The sequence below is a fragment of the Limulus polyphemus genome, unplaced genomic scaffold (assembly GCF_000517525.1).
Source record: "Limulus polyphemus unplaced genomic scaffold, Limulus_polyphemus-2.1.2 Scaffold816, whole genome shotgun sequence".
Taxonomy (NCBI): domain Eukaryota; kingdom Metazoa; phylum Arthropoda; class Merostomata; order Xiphosura; family Limulidae; genus Limulus; species Limulus polyphemus.
In genome coordinates, this window is record NW_013666426.1 from 272,754 (window position 1) to 280,313 (window position 7,560).

Below are 7,560 nucleotides of genomic sequence, written 5' to 3' on the forward strand. Positions count from 1 at the left end.
TAAACAACTTTAAATGTTGAAATTCAACTTGTTATGAAAATAATAATAATTAAATTTTATAGTTTTGGATAAGACAAAAGTATAACAATTAAAATAATTCTTAAACGGAAAATATAATGAAAAAGTCTGTGGTTCTTAATAATCACCATATATTTATGTGTTTTGTAAAAGGTAATATAAGAAGAGTTAAACAAAAATATAAACACTTAGTAAAAAAGAAATATTGCGAATATTGGCGCGGTTCATAAAAATTTCGCAGAAGAAAAAATCAGACTTATAAGTTTGTTCTACGTTATATACATTATAATTTCTAACAACAATAAAATGACAAATGGATGGCCATGTGACAAGTATGTACATTTTGTATAATTCTTCAATAAGGGTTTACAATATTTATTAACTTTACAAAAGTGAAAATGAAGTACAATAATGAAAGTTAAAAACATAGTACACACCATAAATTAATATAAAATCAAGGCTGTTCTTTAAAACAATTGTCTTGATTGCGGCAAACAAAGATATGAAACAAAGAAATTGGTACACATCAGTAAGTAAGAAGAAAGAGAGTGAAATTAAAAAGCGATAACGCACAGCAAATGAATACAACAAAATTAAGGATAACATTTAGTGTTTACATTGATTCTAAGGGTGTAAGGACAGACAACATTTTATTGGAAAACTATTACTTAAGTTTACAGGATAGGGTATCTATAGTGGTAGTGTGTTTTGTATTATGTTTATGGTTTCCTTATAAATGATACATGTAAATGCAAAAGTGGGACAGTTTTCTTACTGTAGGGTGTAAACTTTAGTATTTAACAAGCATTTCTGATCACAGCAAGCTATCTACTTAGAGCGAAATTAAATGCCAACCTAATAATCAGCATGACTAATTAAATATATTTTTCTTAGATACTTTACTAATGAAGATCAGAATGAATTGTTTAATAAATTTGGTACATTCGTTGTTAACGGCTGCAAAGTCGTAAACTTGATAATATCTCACGAGGTTCGGCCCGCTTAGGAGATTTAGGCTGGTCATAAATACATATTTTAAAATAATAATGCAAAACCAGTGTCAATAGTAAAAGTATAATAATTAAAATAAAAAATAATAAAATTAGCAATGTCAAACACTCTAACTAATACTGCTTATAAAAGTGTAGTATACCCATTTGAAATTGAACTAGCTTTAAAGCTATCGGATAGGTTAGCTAGATAACAAGAGATTCACTCAAGATATTTATGACAAAGTAATACCAAATCTTTTTCCAACTGAGTCGATGTAAAATAAAGTAACTAGACTGGACACAAAGTGCAATGCAAAATGCACAATATTTATTAATACATTAAACACAAACACAAAATAAACACGATAGAATGTTGCTCTGACTGAATACTTTCAGTAGTTGACTCCTCAGGATCCTTAATAAATGAAACGTTCCTTGGCATCAGTGTTGGAAAGTTTCGCGAGAAAAATAAACGGCATTGTTGTTCAAAGCAAGCACAAAACAAGCAACACTGACTTTCAAACTGATCTTTTATGGCTTGTCTTCAAACTGGCGGTTTGAGTGGCTTAATTGGAATATAGAATGTGTCAAGTGAACGGACCAGAAAGTTCACGACTATGGGTGTTTTTTAATTGAACAGGAGTGGGGATAATATGATTCTAAAATTGTAATGATGTGTGACTATTCATTAACCCAATCAATCACCGAAACCACTCATACAAACATTTTACTGTGTATTGAAGTCAGCTATTACAAAAAAAGCCCAAATAAGCGACTTCAGAATAAAACAAGCTAAAAAAAACGCAACCCGCGACTCTCAAAAAATTAAAGCAACTTAAAAAACAACAACAAAAAACAAGCCCAATTCCGGTTATTACAAGCGGACTTGGCATGCAAAAAATAAGCATTTACCCAGGGCAACCAACGCTAACCACGTGACTAGTCATTTTTATTAGAACATAGGTAGGGCCCATTGATCTATATACTACTATCAGACTATGACAGGTGATGAAGTCACGAAAGATTGCCCATGGCCATCTTACCACACCCATACAAAGCCTATTCCAACATATTATTATATGGCTATTATTCTATAGTAATTTGATCAAGATGCCTCTCTGTTTGGCCTTTGGATGCAGCAACATATTGACCAATGGATGTAACAAAACCTTCCACTTGTAATATTCTTGTTATGTTCATTATGTATCAGTTAGATTAATGTTAGCGACTTTAATGTACAGAGAAAGGGTAGTGTCTATAACATACGTGTGTCAAACAAAACCCCATTGAAGCTGGTGTGATAAATGATATTTAATGTAACATACATGCATATACTCTACTAAGTATGATCATTGGTTACTTGATATATTTCAATAGTAATATGATACAATTTTATTTGTAATTGTATGTCATAGTATTGACTCGCAGCCTCATTATCTACACACATGATTATTATATAGGCCTTCATGGCAAATCATTATGTGCTTGCAGTGGTATTGTAATATGAATTAGTGTAAAATGAAGTTTGTTTTTATGTTTGTTTCAGATAATTCATTTATGATTTATAGAAATGTTTTTATTCATCAGTACATTGATACACCAACAGCTCCTGTTGACAGATGTCATCCACAAATGGTAACTCCAGTCTCTCCCTAATATTCTTTGGTGGTTTCGAACAGAGTTGGGGTTGAGTTACTGAGACAAGCAAGGGTCTGGAAGTTCAATACAGCCTGCCACACTCTGTCACAGACTCGCCAGATGCTACACCACGACTAAAATCCTTAGTCATCTACACTTCCGTCGCATTGAAGTTGATCCTTAGAAGAATGCGTCATGATGTAGTGCTATTTAGTTAAGATTATCCTCTAAAGAGATTGGTGCTATTAACTGGTCAGAAGTTCTAAGCAAGTAGTGGTATAGAATGGTGCTATATGTTTTGTATTCTCTTAATTAATATGCAATTATATTTATATTTTCTTTCAGTTCAATTTGGACGAGGAAAGTCGTTTATCTATACTTCTCAATTTTTATTCTTTCTAGCTCTGTCCGGGACCTTGTTTGCTTTGGCAATTAATCGCGTTTCCTACGTGAAAGATAGCATAAGACATCTATCCAGGAATAGAAAAGTATTTTTTTTGTCGTTTAATTTGGTAATGGCCTAAGGCTTACTCGTCTCTGCGATCGAGTAGGTCACATGATTTTTGTTTGTTTGTTTTGAATTTTGCGCAAAGCTACACGAAGGCTACCTGCGCTAGCCGTCTCTAATTTACCAGTGTAAGACAAAAGGGAAGGCAGCTAGTCATTATCACCCACCGCCAACTCTTGGGCTAATCTTTTATCAACGAATAGTGTGATTGACCGTTTCACTATAACGCCCGCACGGCTGAAAGGGCGAGCATGTTTGGTGGGACGGGAGGTCACATGAAAAAGAGGTTTCGTGTGGAACTTGCTTAAGTTGTTATTGTATTTCCTTGTATTAAAAGTTAGATTCTGCTTTATTTGGCAGGTTTTTCTGTAACTTTTAGCAAACTGGAAATTTTTGCTAAGATTTGGATTTTTCTGAGCTTCAGTTTAACTTTTAGTAATTTTTGTATCTTAGTTTTTTTTCTTATTTATTCTTTTATTTTTAAGATTTGTTTTAGTTTAATTTATGGGGGAGGGGGAGGGCACATTGGCTGATGAGAGAAAACTCAAAAGAATCATTTCTTCCCTCTCTCTCCCAAGTCCAACACACCACGAACCCACTCGCCCCACTTTCTTTGGTTTTGTATTGTGTTAGTAGCTCTGATTGTATTTTTTAGTATAAATAAACATTATTCTTTTCCACCTTTCTTGATTAGATTATTTTTTTCCTTACGAACTCAGTTAAAGACCAAAGAGATAAATGACCATACATTGTGTTAGTGGGCCTAACTGACTGATCTGTGGGAAATCCTGTAATGGGAAATGCCACAAATAGATGAAGGGATGACTATATCTGAATATTGAGGTCTTTCGCTTGGCTGTTTAGCCCCTTTGTCGCATAATGTGCCAGTCAGATTGAAAATGCCGAATACGCAAACAAGGATTTTCAAGCAGAGCTGTAACTTTTGCACCGATAGAAAATGAAGTAATTTTTATCATCTGTTTAGCTCATGCTTTATCTTCAGCTATTTCCCATTGCTACAGTAGATATATATTTAGAGAAAGATACAAAACATTTTTTTTTCTCTCTAATTTGCATTCATCGCTATAAAGTTCCTTCAAACAACTGCATTTTGAAAATTTTTAATCTTTCATGAAAGATAGGATAACATGAAAGGCAAAGATAATGCTTTGCAAGGAACCTAAGTTATGTCAAATAACGGTCGTCAGTTTATTAATATATGGCTTGATGATAAATGTTATGGTATATTTATATAAATATAAAATTTTATTATGCACAGTTCTTCATATTTCACATAAGACTCTCAAAATAACACAAGTATGTCATATCCAAAATTATTCTTTAAATATATATATATATATGATTAGGATATTTGAGAAAAAAAAAGAACAATGTAATTCACTTAGCCTTGAGTTTAGGGGCTACTACGTTTTCTTTGTCGTTTACTTCAGCATTTATACCAGAATTAAATAACCCGCTTTGCTAATAATTTTGAAACACATGACACTGATGAAATTAAATAAAAAAAATGAACATAGGCTTAGTAGATAAACAATGAGTTTATTTGCATGTAATTTACAAAATATATTCAGCACAACTCTAACAATACATAAGCAATGAAAGCAATTCATTACTCAGAAGAAAATGCAAGTTCTTGGTGTATATGCATTCGAAAGCTACCAATAGATAGCGTCACAGTCTGTTCCTAGCTAGTCATCTCTGATTAATTAAACATTTTTTGAGACACAGGCGTAAGGCTTAGTTAAAGCCAGGAGGTAAAAGTTTTAGGATGTATGTTTTCTATATTACACAGTTTACAAACGCTATTAGCTTTAACAGAAAAAAAATTGTCACCAGTATGAGTAAAGCTAACTCCAATTGAAGAGAAATATTGACAGGCAACTTTTCAATCTTACAGAAGTATATATCCTTTTCTTGTAGTCTTTTCCCAAAATACAAAAGAATAAAATTAAAAAAAAAGAGGTGCAGCAGTAACAAAATCAAGCAAAAAGAACATTAATTTTGGTCAAATTGGAAAAAGGAAGAATGCGAAAATAAGACAGCAAACTACAGTAGAACTCATTAAGATATTAAAAACTTGATAGGCCTAAACATTAATCTGTGTGCGGCGCTGTGCTATTAACAATATTTAGCATTTTCAAACTGAAAGGCAGCTTCTCCTGAACAAAAGAAGGACAATCACTCAGCATCATCCACCACCCATGTGACTGCTCTTAACCGAAGTGGGACTGACTGTTTCGATTATAACACTCTTCACAACTGAGGATACTCAGCTTGTTCACCACATTTCGAGTTTTGAAACTTACGATAAACAGTTCGACAAACCAACTACTAATCCTAATTCTTTTAACACAGCAGAAAAATATGAACTGATATTTGGTTGTATAAACGTAATTTTATCATTTAATGAAAGGAAATCAGTGCATGTTAAATATTGAGAGTTAAAGGAATAATGTTCATATGTTGATAAAGGAATGTCCTCAGATTCTTGCATTAGTTACACCCCGGTGCTCAGCGGTAAGCTTGAGGGTTTAAAACGCCATAAATCAGGGTTCGATAAGTATGGTGAGCACAGTGCAGGTAGCCCCTTACCTAGCGTAGCGCATAAAATCAACCACACGGATTACTTTAGCTGTACATTTTAATCTTCAATCCACAATACAGAATTCATCAGGCATGTGAAAGCTATTTCAATTATTTTTCTTTTAATGCAAGAAGCTTTTTCCTTTCCTGAGACTCAAGGTTTTACTTTAAAAAGTATGAGTAGTTAGTATTGCTATTTTCTTTTTCCTTTCTTTTTTTTTTCTTTTGGCAAAAAAAAAATAGCGATGATATTAAATATTGTAGAACGTAATTATACCAAGTTTTATTTTCTATGAAAATCAAAAGCTCTTTGGTGACTGTTCTAACTTATATAAAAACGACCTGATCTTTATGAAATTGTAATAGACTTGCATGGATATCTGATTAAGAAAAACAAAAACTTTGTGTTGCGAACATATTACGCTTTAGAGGAAGTTTAGAGTAGCGAAGAGTTTTTATGAATTAATGTAGTTGACAAAATATTAGTAAAGTTGGTGCAAGAACCGAGAATAATAAAATGTTATTTTAATTCAGAAAATCTCTTCAGTAAAGAAAATAAAAAGAGATATCCCAATCATCATATAAAAAGGTTTTCTATTAGATTATTATTGGTATTTAGTGTTTGTATAAGTCAATGCTTTCTCAAGATAATGTTGAAGGTAGAAGCGTTATGAACATGTATTTGTATGTTGTATTTATGCCAAAGCTACCAAGGCTATTTGTCGCTATCTTTAATTTTGAGCTACTGGCCAGAAGGAAAGCAGACACTCAACAGCACCCCACTGCCCATGCTAAAAGATTGACTGCCACTCTTATAATGCAGTTACATCTTAAATGGGGGAGGAGACATTTTGTTGTCCCACAGATTCCAACAGGGTTTGCAAGTCCCGAAATCAAGATCTCTACCAAAGGGCCAACCAGTACCCTGCATTGACAATAAGAAACTCAGAGAACAGTAAAATAAACTAAAAATCTATATATTTGTAACTAAACAAGAAGCATAAAAAGCATTTTATATAGACTGTACGCTCCACTCAAATTAAGTATCCGAGATCCAGGAAAGATGTTAAACCATTAAGAATCAAGGATGGCAGCTTTAGTACCATTAGCGCCCGGAGAATTAACAAAATAAAGCTTAATTTCTTTAACTTATAGCTGAGATAAATGAAAAAGAATATTTTAAAGGTTTTATCTGGCGACAGTTACAGCTATATAGCATTGGAGAAAGACGCGCGATTGTAAAAAAGAAGATATTTATGATAATAAATAAATACTTTCTGACGATCAAAATAGTCTTGCACTTTTAATCGAATACCAATTTTCTGAACCTGGGATGTTGAGATAAGAGAAAGAGTATCTGCATTTTTGTCAAAATTGGTCATTTCCTAAACCTAATCGTGAAAATCAAAAAGCTTTCGGAAATTGAGTTTCCAGAAGAAAAAAAGTATTAATTGGGTGACGTTGAAATCTTGAACTAAAACTTTGCTGATTAGAATAATTTATAAACAATTTATAAAGAAAGGAAAACGTAATAGCTGAGAGTGCAGTAATAACATAGTCTTAATGATACAACTGCTCTGAAGCTGCAGGAAGATTTGGAGCACTTAAATAATCCTCTCGATAGTCGGGTGAGTATAAACGTATTTTAAACATTTTAGAGTACTTAAGCACAACTCTGACCAAAGCGTTCATTTAAAACGTTATGTAGTGTTGCGATCTCATTTTAATGTATAATATTTCGATAGCTCGACGACTTAGACGCATTTTGTTTGTTTGTAATTTAAGTCACAAAGCTACACA